A 12704-nucleotide genomic window follows, 5' to 3' on the forward strand; every position below is an offset into this window, starting at 1 on the left:
TTCACAGAGTTGTGCCTATTGTGTCCGGGAGCATTCGAAGATGAAGAAGAGAAGATCGACGCAATTGTAAAAGGGTTACCAGTAAGGATTCAAGAAGATGTGAGTTCACACGAGCCTGCTTCTATACAGAAGGCAAGTCGAATGGCTCATAAACTCATAAATCAGATTGAGGGAAGAATTAAAGAGCAGGTGGCTGAAGAAGCCAACACGAAACAACTCAAGAGGAAGTGGGAGGAAAATGGTGACAAGGGTCACCAGTACAACAACAACAACAATTACAACCACAATCGCAACAACTATCCCAACAATCGCAACAAAAATCGCAACAATAATCGCAATCTTAACAATAACTACAATAAACATCCCAACAACAACAACAACAACTACAACAACCGTTTCAACAACAATAACAATCCCAACAACAACCTCAATAACAACAACGGCAACAAAAACCAAAAACAGCCATGTCATAGGTGTGAAGAAAATCATCAGGGGTTTTGCACGACATTTTGCAACAGGTGTAAAAGAAATGGTCATAGCACGGCAAAGTGTGAGGTCTACGGACCAAAGTTTAACAGAACTAAAGGAACAAATAATGTCGGAACAAGTAATGCCGAGACGAATAGTGTCGGAGCAAGTAATACCAACGCTGTTTGTTATAAATGTGGAAAACCGGGCCACATTATTAGAAATTGCCCGAATCAGGGGAATACTAATGGGCAGGGCCGTAGAAGAGTTTTCAATATTAATGCGGCAGAAGCACAGGAAGACCCGGAGCTTGTTACGGGTACCTTTCTTATTGACGATAAATCTGCTTATGTTTTATTTGATTCGGGTGCGGATAGAAGCTATATGAGTAGAGAATTTTGTGCTAAATTAAGTTGCCCATTGACGCCTTTGGATAGTAAATTTTTACTCGAATTAGCAAACGGTAAATTAATTTCAGCAGATAATATATGTCGGGAGAGAGAAATTAAACTGGGGGATGAAACGTTTAAAATTGATTTAATACCAGTCGAGTTAGGGAGTTTTGATGTAATAATTGGCATGGACTGGTTGAAAAAGGTGAGAGCAGAGGTCGTTTGTTACAAAAATGTGATTCGCATTATGCGTGAAAAAGGAAAACCTTTAATGGTGTACGGAGAAAAGGACAACGCGAAATTAAATCTTATTAGTAGTTTGAAGGCGCAAAAACTAATAAGAAAAGGTTGTTACGTTATTCTAGCACACATCGAGGAAGTTAAACCTGAAGAAAAGAACATCAGTGATGTTCCCGTCGTAAAAGAATTTTCTGATGTATTTTCGAAAGAATTACCGGGATTACCCCCACATCGATCCGTTGAATTTCAAATAGACCTTGTACCGGGAGCTGCACCAATAGCTCGTGCTCCATACAGACTCTCACCCAGCGAAATGAAGGAACTTCAGAGCTAATTACAAGAACTTTTAGAGCGTGGTTTCATTCGACCAAGCACATCATTGTGGGGAGCTCCTGTTTTGTTTGTCAAGAAGAAGGATGGTACATTTAGGTTGTGTATCGACTACCGAGAGTTGAACAAACTTACCATCAAGAACCGATACCCACTACCGAGAATCGACGACTTATTTGATCAACTACAAGGCTCATCGGTTTATTCGAAGATTGATTTACGTTCTGGGTATCATCAAATGAGGGTGAAGGAGGATGATATTCCAAAGACTGCTTTTAGGACGCGTTACGGTCATTACGAGTTTATGGTTATGCGGTTTGGACTGACTAATGCATCAGCTGTGTTTATGGACCTCATAAACCGAGTGTGTGGGCCATATCTTGACAAGTTTGTCATTGTTTTCATCAATGACATACTTATTTACTCGAAGAATGATCAAGAGCACGAGGAACATTTGAGAAAAGTGCTAGAGTTGCTGAGAAAAGAAAAACTGTACGCTAAGTTTTCAAAGTGTGCATTTTGGTTGGAAGAAGTTCAATTTCTCGGTCATATAGTGAACAAAGAAGGTATTCAGGTGGATCCAGCAAAGATTGAAACCGTTGAAAAGTGGGAAACCCCGAAAACTCCGAAACACATACGCCAATTTTTAGGGATGGCTGGTTATTACAGGAGATTCATCCAAGATTTTTCCAAAATAGCAAAACCCTTGACTGCATTAACGCATAAAGGGAAGAAATTTGAATGGAAGGATGAACAAGAGAAAGCATTTCAATTGTTGAAGAAAAAGTTAACTACAGCACCTATATTGTCATTACCTGAAGGGAATGATGATTTTGTGATATATTGTGACGCCTCAAAGCAAGGTCTCAGTTGTGTATTAATGCAACGAACGAAGGTAATTGCTTATGCGTCTAGACAATTGAAGATTCACGAGCAAAATTATACGACGCATGATTTGGAATTAGGCGCGGTTATTTTTGCATTAAAGACTTGAAGGCACTACTTATATGGGGTCAAAAGTATTATATATACCGACCACAAAAGTCTTCAACACATATTTAATCAGAAACAACTGAACATGAGGCAGCATAGGTGGATTGAATTGTTGAATGATTACGACTTTGAGATTCGTTACCACCCGGGGAAGGCAAATGTGGTAGCCGACGCCTTGAGCAGAAAGGACAGAGAACCCATTCAAGTAAAATCTATGAATATAATGATTCACAATAACCTTATTACTCAAATAAAGGAGGCGCAACAAGGAGTTTTAAAAGAGGGAAATTTAAAGAATGAAATACCCAAAGGATCCGAGAAGCATCTTAATATTCAGGAAGATGGAACCCGGTATAGGGCTGAAAGAATTTGGGTACCAAAATTTGGAGATATGAGAGAAATGGTACTTAAAGAGGCTCATAAAACCAGATACTCAATACATCCTGGAACGGGGAAGATGTACAAGGATCTCTAGAAACATTTTTGGTGGACAGGTATGAAAGCCGATGTTGCTAAATACGTAGGGGAATGTTTGATGTGTTCTAAGGTCAAAGCGGAGCATCAGAAACCATCAGGCCTACTTCAACAACCCAAAATTCCAGAATGGAAATGGGAAAATATTACCATGGATTTCATCACTAAATTGCCAAGGACTGCAAGTGGTTTTGATACTATTTGGGTAATAGTTGATCGTCTCACCAAATCAGCACACTTCCTGCCAATAAGAGAAGATGGCAAGATGGAGAAGTTAGCACGACTGTATTTGAAGGAAGTCGTCTCCAGACATGGAATACCAATCTCTATTATCTCTGATAGGGATGGCAGATTTATTTCAAGATTCTGGCAGACATTACAGCAAGCATTAGGAACTCGTCTAGACATGAGTACTGCCTATCATCCACAAACTGATGGGCAGAGTGAAAGGATGATACAAACGCTTCAAGACATGCTACGAGCATGTGTTATTGATTTCGGAAACAGTTGGGATCGACATCTACTGTTAGTAGAATTTTCCAACAACAACAGCTACCATTCAAGCATTGAGATGGCACCGTTTGAAGCACTTTATGGTAGAAAGTGTAGGTCTCCAATTTGTTGGAGTGAATTGGGGGATAGACAGATTACGGGTCCGGAAATAATACAAGAAACTACCGAGAAGATCATCCAAATTCAACAACGGTTGAAAACCGCCCAAAGTCGACAAAAGAGCTACGCCGACATTAAAAGAAAAGATATAGAATTTGAAATTGGAGAGATGGTCATGCTTAAGGTTGCACCTTAGAAAGGCGTTGTTCGATTTGGTAAACGAGGGAAATTAAATCCAAGGTATATTGGACCATTCAAGATTATTGATCGTGTCAGACCAGTAGCTTACCGACTTGAGTTACCTCAACAACTCGCGGCTGTACATAACACTTTCCACGTTTCGAATTTGAAGAACTGTGTTGCTAAAGAAGATCTCACTATTCCGTTAGACGAAATCCAAATCAACAAAAAACTTCAATTCATCGAAAAACCCGTCGAAATAATGGATCGTGAGGTTAAAAGACTTAAACAAAACAAGATACCAATTGTTAAGGTTCTATGGAATGCTCGTAGAGGACCTGAGTTCACCTTGGAACGAGAAGATCAGATGAAGAAGAAATACCCGCACTTATTTCCAGAAGATACGTCAACACCTTCAACTGCTTAAAATTTCGGGACAAAATTTATTTAACGGGTAGGTACTGTAGTGACCCGAACTTTTCCATGTTTATATATATTAAATGAAATTGATATTTACATGATTAAGTGTTTCCAACATGTTAAGCAATCAAACTTGTTAAGACTTGATTAATTGAAATAGGTTTCATATAGACAATTGACCACCCAAGTTGACCGGTGATTCACGAACGTTAAAACTTGTAAAAACTATATGATGACATATATATGGATATATATATATATATATATATATATATATATATATATATATATATATATATATATATATATATATATATAGTTAACATGATATTATGATAAGTAAACATATCATTAAGTATATTAACAATGAACTACATATGTAAAAACAAGACTACTAACTTAATGATTTTGAAACGAGACATATATGTAACGATTATCGTTGTAACGACATTTAATGTATATATATCATATTAAGATATATTAATACATCATGATATCATGATAATGTAATAATTTAACATCTCATTTGATTTAATAAATAATGGGTTAACAACATTTAACAAGATCGTTAACCTAAAGGTTTCAAAACAACACTTACATGTAACGACTAACGATGACTTAACGACTCATTTAAAATGTATATACGTGTAGTGTTTTAATATATATTAATACACTTTTGAAAGACTTCAAGACACTTATCAAAATACTTCTACTTAACAAAAATGCTTACAATTACATCCTCGTTCAGTTTCATCAACAATTCTACTCGTATGCACCCGTATTCGTACTCGTACAATACACAGCTTTTAGATGTATGTACTATTGGTATATACACTCCAATGATCAGCTCTTAGCAGCCCATGTGAGTCACCTAACACATTTAGGAACCATCATTTGGCAACTAGCATGAAATATCTCATAAAATTACAAAAATATGAGTAATCATTCATGACTTATTTACATGAAAACAAAATTACATATCCTTTATATCTAATCCATATACCAACGACCAAAAACACCTACAAACACTTTCATTCTTCAATTTTCTTCATCTAATTGATCTCTCTCAAGTTCCATCCTCAAGTTCTAAGTGTTCTTCATAAATTCTACAAGTTCTAGTTTCATAAAATCAAGAATACTTCCAAGTTTACTAGCTCACTTCCAATCCTGAAAATGATCATCCAACCTCAAGAAATCCTTGTTGTTTACAGTAAGATATTATTCTAAATCAAGGTAATACTCATATACAAACTTTGATTCAATTCCTATAACTATAACTATCTTAATTCGAGTGATAATCTTACTTGAACTTGTTTTCGTGTCATGATTCTTCTTCAAGAACTTTCAAGCCATGCAAGATCATTTGAAGCTAGATCATTTCTTGTCACTTCTAGTATGTTTACCTACTAAACTTGAGGTAGTAATGATGTTCATAACATCATTCGATTCATACATATAAAACTATCTTATTCGAAGATTTGAATATGTAATCACTAGAACATAGTTTAGTTAATTCTAAAATTGTTCGCAAACAAAAGTTAATCCTTCTAACTTGACTTTTAAAATCAACTAAACACATGTTCTATATCTATATGATATGCTAACTTAATGATTTAAATCCTGGAAACATGAAAAACACCGTAAAACCGGATTTATGCCGTCGTAGTAACATCGCGGGCTGTTTTAGGTTAGTTAATTAAAAACTATGATAAACTTTGATTTAAAAGTTGTTCTTCTGAGAAAATGATTTTTCTTATGAACATGAAACTATATCCAAAAATCATGGTTAAACTCAAAGTGGAAGTATGTTTTTCAAAATGGTCATCAAGATGTTGATCTTTCTGACTATAAACCTATACTTTTTCTGTTTAGATTCATAAAATAGAGTTTAATATGAAACCATAGCAATTTGATTCACTCAAAACGGATTTAAAACGAAGAAGTTATGGGTAAAACAAGATTGGATAATTTTTCTTGTTGTAGCAACGTGAAAATTGGTAAAAAAATCTATATTAATCATATCCTAGCTAACTTATATTGTATTATACATATATTCTAATATATTATGTAATCTTGGGATACCATAGACACGTATGTAAATGTTTTGACATATCATATCGACCCATGTGTATATATTATTTGGAACAACCATAGACACTCTATATGCAGTAATGTGGGAGTTAGCTATACAGGGTTGAGGTTGATTCCAAAAATATATATACTTTGAGTTGTGATCTATCCTGAGACATGTATACACTGGGCCGTGGATTGATTCAAGATAATATATATCAATTTTTTTTCTGTACATCTAACTTTGGACAACTAGTTGTAGGTTACTAACGAGGACAGCTGACTTAATAAACTTAAAACATCAAAATGTATTAAAAGTGTTGTAATATATTTTGAATATACTTTGATATATATGTACATATTTGTTATAGGTTCGTGAATCGACCAGTGGCCAAGTCTTACTTCCCGACGAAGTAAAAATCTGTGAAAGTGAGTTATAGTCCCACTTTTAAAATCTAATATTTTGGGATGAGAATACATGCAGTTTTATAAATGTTTTACGAAATAGACACAAGTAATTGAAACTACATTATATGGGTGAATGATCGAAGCCGAATATGCCCCTTTTGCTTGGTAACCTAAGAATTAGTAAACCGATCTACTAATTGACGCGAATCCTAAAGATAGATCTATTGGGCCTAATGAACCCCATCTAAAGTACCGGATGCTTTAGTACTTCGAATTCGTTTTTATCATGTCCGAAGGATTTCCTGGAATGATAGGGGTTATTCTTATATGCATCTTGTTAATTTCGGTTACCAGATGTTCACCATATGAATGAATTTTATCTCTATGTATGGGATGTATATTGAAATATAAAATCTTGTGGTCTATTATTATGATTTGATAATATATAGGTTAAACCTATAATTCACCAACATTTTTGTTGACGTTTTAAGCATGTTTATTCTCAGGTGATTATTAAGAGCTTCCGCTGTTGCATACTAAAATAAGGACAAGATTTGGAGTCCATGCTTGTATGATATTATGTAAAAACTGCATTCAAGAAACTTATTTTGATGTAATATATTCTTATTGTAAACCATTATGTAATGGTCGTGTGTAAACGGTATATTTTAAATTATCATTATTTGATAATCTACGTAATGTTTTTTAAAACCTTTATCGATAAAATAAAGATTATGGTTATTTTAAAAATGAATGCAGTCTTTGAAAAACGTCTTATATAGAGGTCAAAACCTCGCGACGAAATCAATTAATATGGAACGTTTATAATCAATATGAACGGGACATTTCAATTGATAATTGGGTGCTCGTGAATATTAACTTTTGAAATGTATTACTATTATATCAATGTTACAAATCTTGTGGTTTACTTGTACTTACTTACTTAAACCTATGATTTCACCAACATTTTCGTTGACAGATTTCTATATTTTTCTCAGGTCCTTGAACGTTTTGTGATACATGCTTTCGCTCATTACTTTTGATACTTGCTTGGATGTCGAGTATACATGCATACGTGGAGCGTCTTTTGGCTACTTTTAATTTGTGTCGCATATGTTACAATTGTACTTTAAACTTTGCTATGTAACTAGTTGTCGAACTACTTTGTAAACCTTGAAACATCTTTACTTTTGAAATGAATGTGACATACTTTTGGTCAAACATTGTTTTAAAGACTTATGACCACGTAACGGGACCTAAGTAGACGGCGCCATCAATGACGATTTTGTCGGGTCGCTACAATTAAATCCTTAATTATTTTGGGGACTCAACAATCTCCCCCTATTTGATGATGACAAAACCTATGACATTAAGAGAAAACACTAAAGCCAGCACTAAGGGACCTAATAAAAATAGGCAGTAAACTTGTCCCTTTTAAGTTTGTTTTGGGATCTTTTGTTGAGTTATCTATATCTTATAACTTGATATGATTTTGAAGATAAACTTATTTCATTTTCATTACAACAGGGTATATACAATAATTACAAAACATCATAATGAAATATAAAATAATCAAAAGATACAAATTGAGCACTATGAGGCTATCTGTCTTTATCTTGTTCATCTTCAGATAACTCTTCTTCTTTAACTTTGAGGGCTGCCCAGGCTTCAAGAAACAAGTAAGGCACTTCAGCAGGGTCGAATACTGGAATCTGAGGAGGTAGAATGATGGGATCTCTTCTGTGTGGGCCTTCACCAGTAGATTTTTTACCTTTAGGCTTTTGAGAAAGAACGTCTTCCACATTCACTACTGGTGCATTCCCATACTTTACTGCTTTGTTGAAGAGCTCTTGAAGTTCAGGTTTAAGTGTATCTTTGATACCACTTTTATCTTTGCCAATAAAGTACTGCAGTATCTCCATCCATTCACTGAACCCTAAGGTTCTCAGTTCAGTGTAGTCAATTCTTTCCTGAACATTACCTTCTCTGTTGACAGAGAAAGCCCTTTTTGTGCCTTTGTGCACCTTGATGATCTTGCTTGGATTTGATCTTCTGGTTAGCACATCACCATATCTGCTCCTATAGTAATGATCAGATAATTCTATTGTACGTTCAGTTTCTATAGGAGCATCAACAGGTGCTTTCTCAGTAGCTTCCAGTTTATCGAATGCCTTGTCCTATTCTTTAACAATAGCTTTGGCTAACTTAAGGGACTCAGCCTCTTGCTTTCTATCAGCAGCTAACTTAGCTTCTTCTTCCTGAAGCCTTAGCCTCTCAGCAAGTTCAGCATCCTCCCTTCTTTTCCTTTCAACTTGTAGACCCAAAAGATAGTCATTGGCAGTGATGTTCAGGGATTTAGCTGTTTCAATCATCTTCCTGCCCTCAACAGTTTTAAGGGCATCACGATATTGCCTTAGATCCATATCCAGTTGCCGAGCCTCATGAAATTGAGCTTTCTCTTCATCAGTATGTGGCCTTTGACCACTGTTATTTAGATACACACCAATTTCAATGCCATAAGTCAAGGCAGTGATATAGAATGGCTAATCAAGTGAATGATGCAGCAATCTAACTTGGCGTATCCTTTCAGAAATAGCTGCTTGTCTTTGCTCAAGCAATTCAGGTACAGTGATCTCCAGCCTGTAAGCCTCTCTTTCATCTGGATTCATCCTTCTTAGATCTGGCTCACCTCGTGTAACTGAATCATCTTCCCAAGTTGTGTGTTTATCATGACATTTTTGGGAAGATGGAGGATACATGATTGATTCTGCTATGCCAGAAGAACTTACTGAGTACTGATCAATACGTTCATCATGTGTCATGTTAAAATAAGCAAGAGTCCGGGCAGAGATAGGTGATTGAACAAATAGATGATCTCCTCTGCCCTAGACTGTGAAATCAGCAAGATCAATAGTATCAGCATCTTGTTTAGCACCCAGCTCAGCCACCTTTGCTGGGTTTTCACCACTTGTTAAATCCAGTAGCACACTTCTGGCTGGGTCTTCAATCATAGCACTCCTTGCTGTGTCTTCGGTACCAGCTGACTGATTAGTATCAGCTGCACAACTGCCACAGTATCTTCATCAGCTGCCTCAAATAAGGGACCTTTCCTTAGGGGCTGCTTGTCCCTAGGAGCAGATTTTACCCTTTGTTTATCGATTGGCATGGATTCAGCTGATGGTTCTTGTGTTGATACTGGTTCTTGTTTCTTGTGTTGATACTGGTTCTTGTGGAGGCAGATAAGGAACAATTGCTAAATGCTCCCCCTCAGCTGATTCATCCTCATCAAGGTTGATGATGTCTGTTGGCTGTTGTTGTGTACCTGGCTGAGCAGAAGATGCTGGTCGAGCGGATTGGCTGGTTTCTAACATTGCATCTAGCCATTTCATGAAAACATCAGCTCTGACCCCTCTTGACTAAGTAGAAGCTAAGTAATCTTTCATTTCTTTATGAGTCATCTTCTTAATTCTCTCTGCTCACTCAGCATACAACTTTGCTTTCTTTCTATCATATTTCACCATGAACTTAGCATTTCTTTTCAAAGCAGCCCTTTTGTGTTTAGCAATGCTGAGAAGTTCATCATGAATTTCACACTTTTCAGGATCGAGGGATCGTACGTGCTCAATTTTGTGTCTTTTCAGAGCAGCAAATGCCTCAAATTTAGCATTGAAAGCAGCATCTAGTTCCTGCTGTCTCTTCTGATGCCTCTCTAGTTTTCTTTTCATTTTTCATTCAATAGTTTGAGAGACAGCAAAAGGTTCAGCTAAAGCCAGTTCAGATACATCACTGGGCTTACTGCCAGAACCAATATCATCCACAGATATGGCAGACACACTGGGTTGAGATTCACTAGCTGCCTGGACACCTGCTTCAGTATGAGCGTTGCTGGGCTTAATGCCAGAACCTTGACCAATACCATCATCACCATCCATCCTTTGCTGTTTTGGAGCCTTTTCATGTTCATGCTCCCCCTCAGATTGTTTTCTCTTTTCAGACTTCTTTTTAGACTTCTTCTCCCCCCTTTTTGTCATCAGCTGGGGCAGAAGGATGAGCAGGGGAGACCTATGCATCAAGGTCACTATCTGATTTAGGAACTAAGTAAGCAAATCTGTTCCAGTCAGCATCAGCAGGAGATATATGGGCACCATGATCTACACCATATTGCCTGAGACAAAGGTTTAAATTCTAACTTCATTCCTTGCAACACCCATGGCCATTTAATCAACAGTGGCCCTAACATCAGCTTGTAGGGCATCCATTCGTTGCATATTCTCCACCATTTGAACATAAGCAGAGGCAGGAACCATTGTGGCAATTTGTTGTTCTTGCGAATCCAATCTCTCTTCTAAAACCCTATTCTCCTCATTTAGAAAGAGAATCCTTCTATTAGTAGCATAAAGTTCAGCTTGAAGACGGGCAATATGATCAGTGTATTCATTGTGAGAGATGATTCGCCTTTTTAGGTCCTCCTCTTTTTCATGGTATTGGACAATGGCATCCACCGCAAGATCAGCAAAAGCACATACTTGTTTGAGCTGGGCTTCAATAGTGGAAGTTGTAATATCCCCAGCTCTGCGTATGGCTTCAGTCATTCGATCAACAAGAGTAGTGCGGATGGTTCTTTGTAGATCTGGTGTGATTCTGGCTACTGTACGATAAACAGCCAGTGTAGAAATAGCAGTCACCTCAGTAGGATCAAAACTACTAGTTGAGGGGCGATCACTAGTAGCGACAATAGGATTACCTCCGTGGGGTGGTGGAGGTGGAAGGTCAGAATCTGACTCATCGCCATGATCACCATCATTTTTACCTTCACCCGAAGGTTTAGAACCACTGGTATCCTTGTCAGCATCATTATCAGCATCATCCGTGAGATCCACTAGTGTGTCTTTGGAACCAGTCACATTATCAGTCACATTATCATGAGTGACTGGCTGGCCCTTACCAGTACCTTTATCAGCATCACCATCAGATGAAGAAGATGATGAGGAAAAAGCTAAAGAATCAGAAGGTACTGGCAAATCAGGGACATTCTGCATCACACACTTCTTAGTGACAGGATCTATGATGAACTTGAGAGGCCTCCAAGTACCAGGCCATGGAGAAGCAGCTGGAGCCATACCAAAGTAATGGTAGTATGGCTGCTCATTGATTTGTTGTAGGGTGGCCAGCCTCTCATATACTTCTTCTCTTGCTGGTCGATCAAGCTGAGACAATAGTTCAACCAGCTCTTCCCTTGGTAGCTTGCTGGCTGAGATTAAAGCACTTTGAGGATCAATAGTCAGCTAATCCACCAGCAAGGCAATCTTGGGAGCAATAGAGGCTCCCCTGTAGATGAATTTAGGTACAACTTCATCACGATCTGATACCTGACACACATATGGTTTCTTCTCAGCAGAATCAGTAGCCTGAGAAGAATCAGTGGTGACAGCAGTGGAGGTACCAGCGTCTAAAGTAGGTTTCGTAGAACCAGTAGCAGCAGCTAATAACTGCTCAGAAGATGAAATAATAGTAGCAGAAACACTAGTATCCATCTATGGTTCTTTTGGAACATAGCCAACATCCTGAAGAAATGAAGACCAGGATGCATTATCATCATCATTCAAGCCACCACCAATAACCACTTCAGTAGTAGCAGCAGTTGGAGGAGTAAAAGTGGTAGTGACAGCAGCATCAAAATCAAGAACCTCCTTAACAATATTATCAATAACCTTTTCAAGTGCAGGAGGAGGTTCCATTATCATCTCATCAACCACTTCAGAATCAGTGGTTGAAGTAACAATACCAGAGACTGTAGGAGGAGCAGCAGAAATATCAGCAGTATCTAGCTCCTCATTAACACTAAGATATGTGGAACCAGTATCCACAATGTCTCCAGTAGAGCCAGCAGCAGTAGAAGCAACAGCACTAGTATCAGCACCACCAGTAGACAAATCAGTAGCACCAACACTAGTAGCAGAAATAGAGAGCTCATCGGTAGAAACAATAACATCCTTTTCTTACTCCCCCTCTACCTGTTCATCTACCCCGCTAAGAACTGAAACAAGAGAACATTTTATTTTAACAAATATAGAACCAAATAAATTTGACTCAACAATTGCATCTGTTGTTGGTCTC

Source organism: Rutidosis leptorrhynchoides, chromosome 4 (assembly GCF_046630445.1).
Source record: "Rutidosis leptorrhynchoides isolate AG116_Rl617_1_P2 chromosome 4, CSIRO_AGI_Rlap_v1, whole genome shotgun sequence".
Lineage (NCBI taxonomy): Eukaryota > Viridiplantae > Streptophyta > Magnoliopsida > Asterales > Asteraceae > Rutidosis > Rutidosis leptorrhynchoides.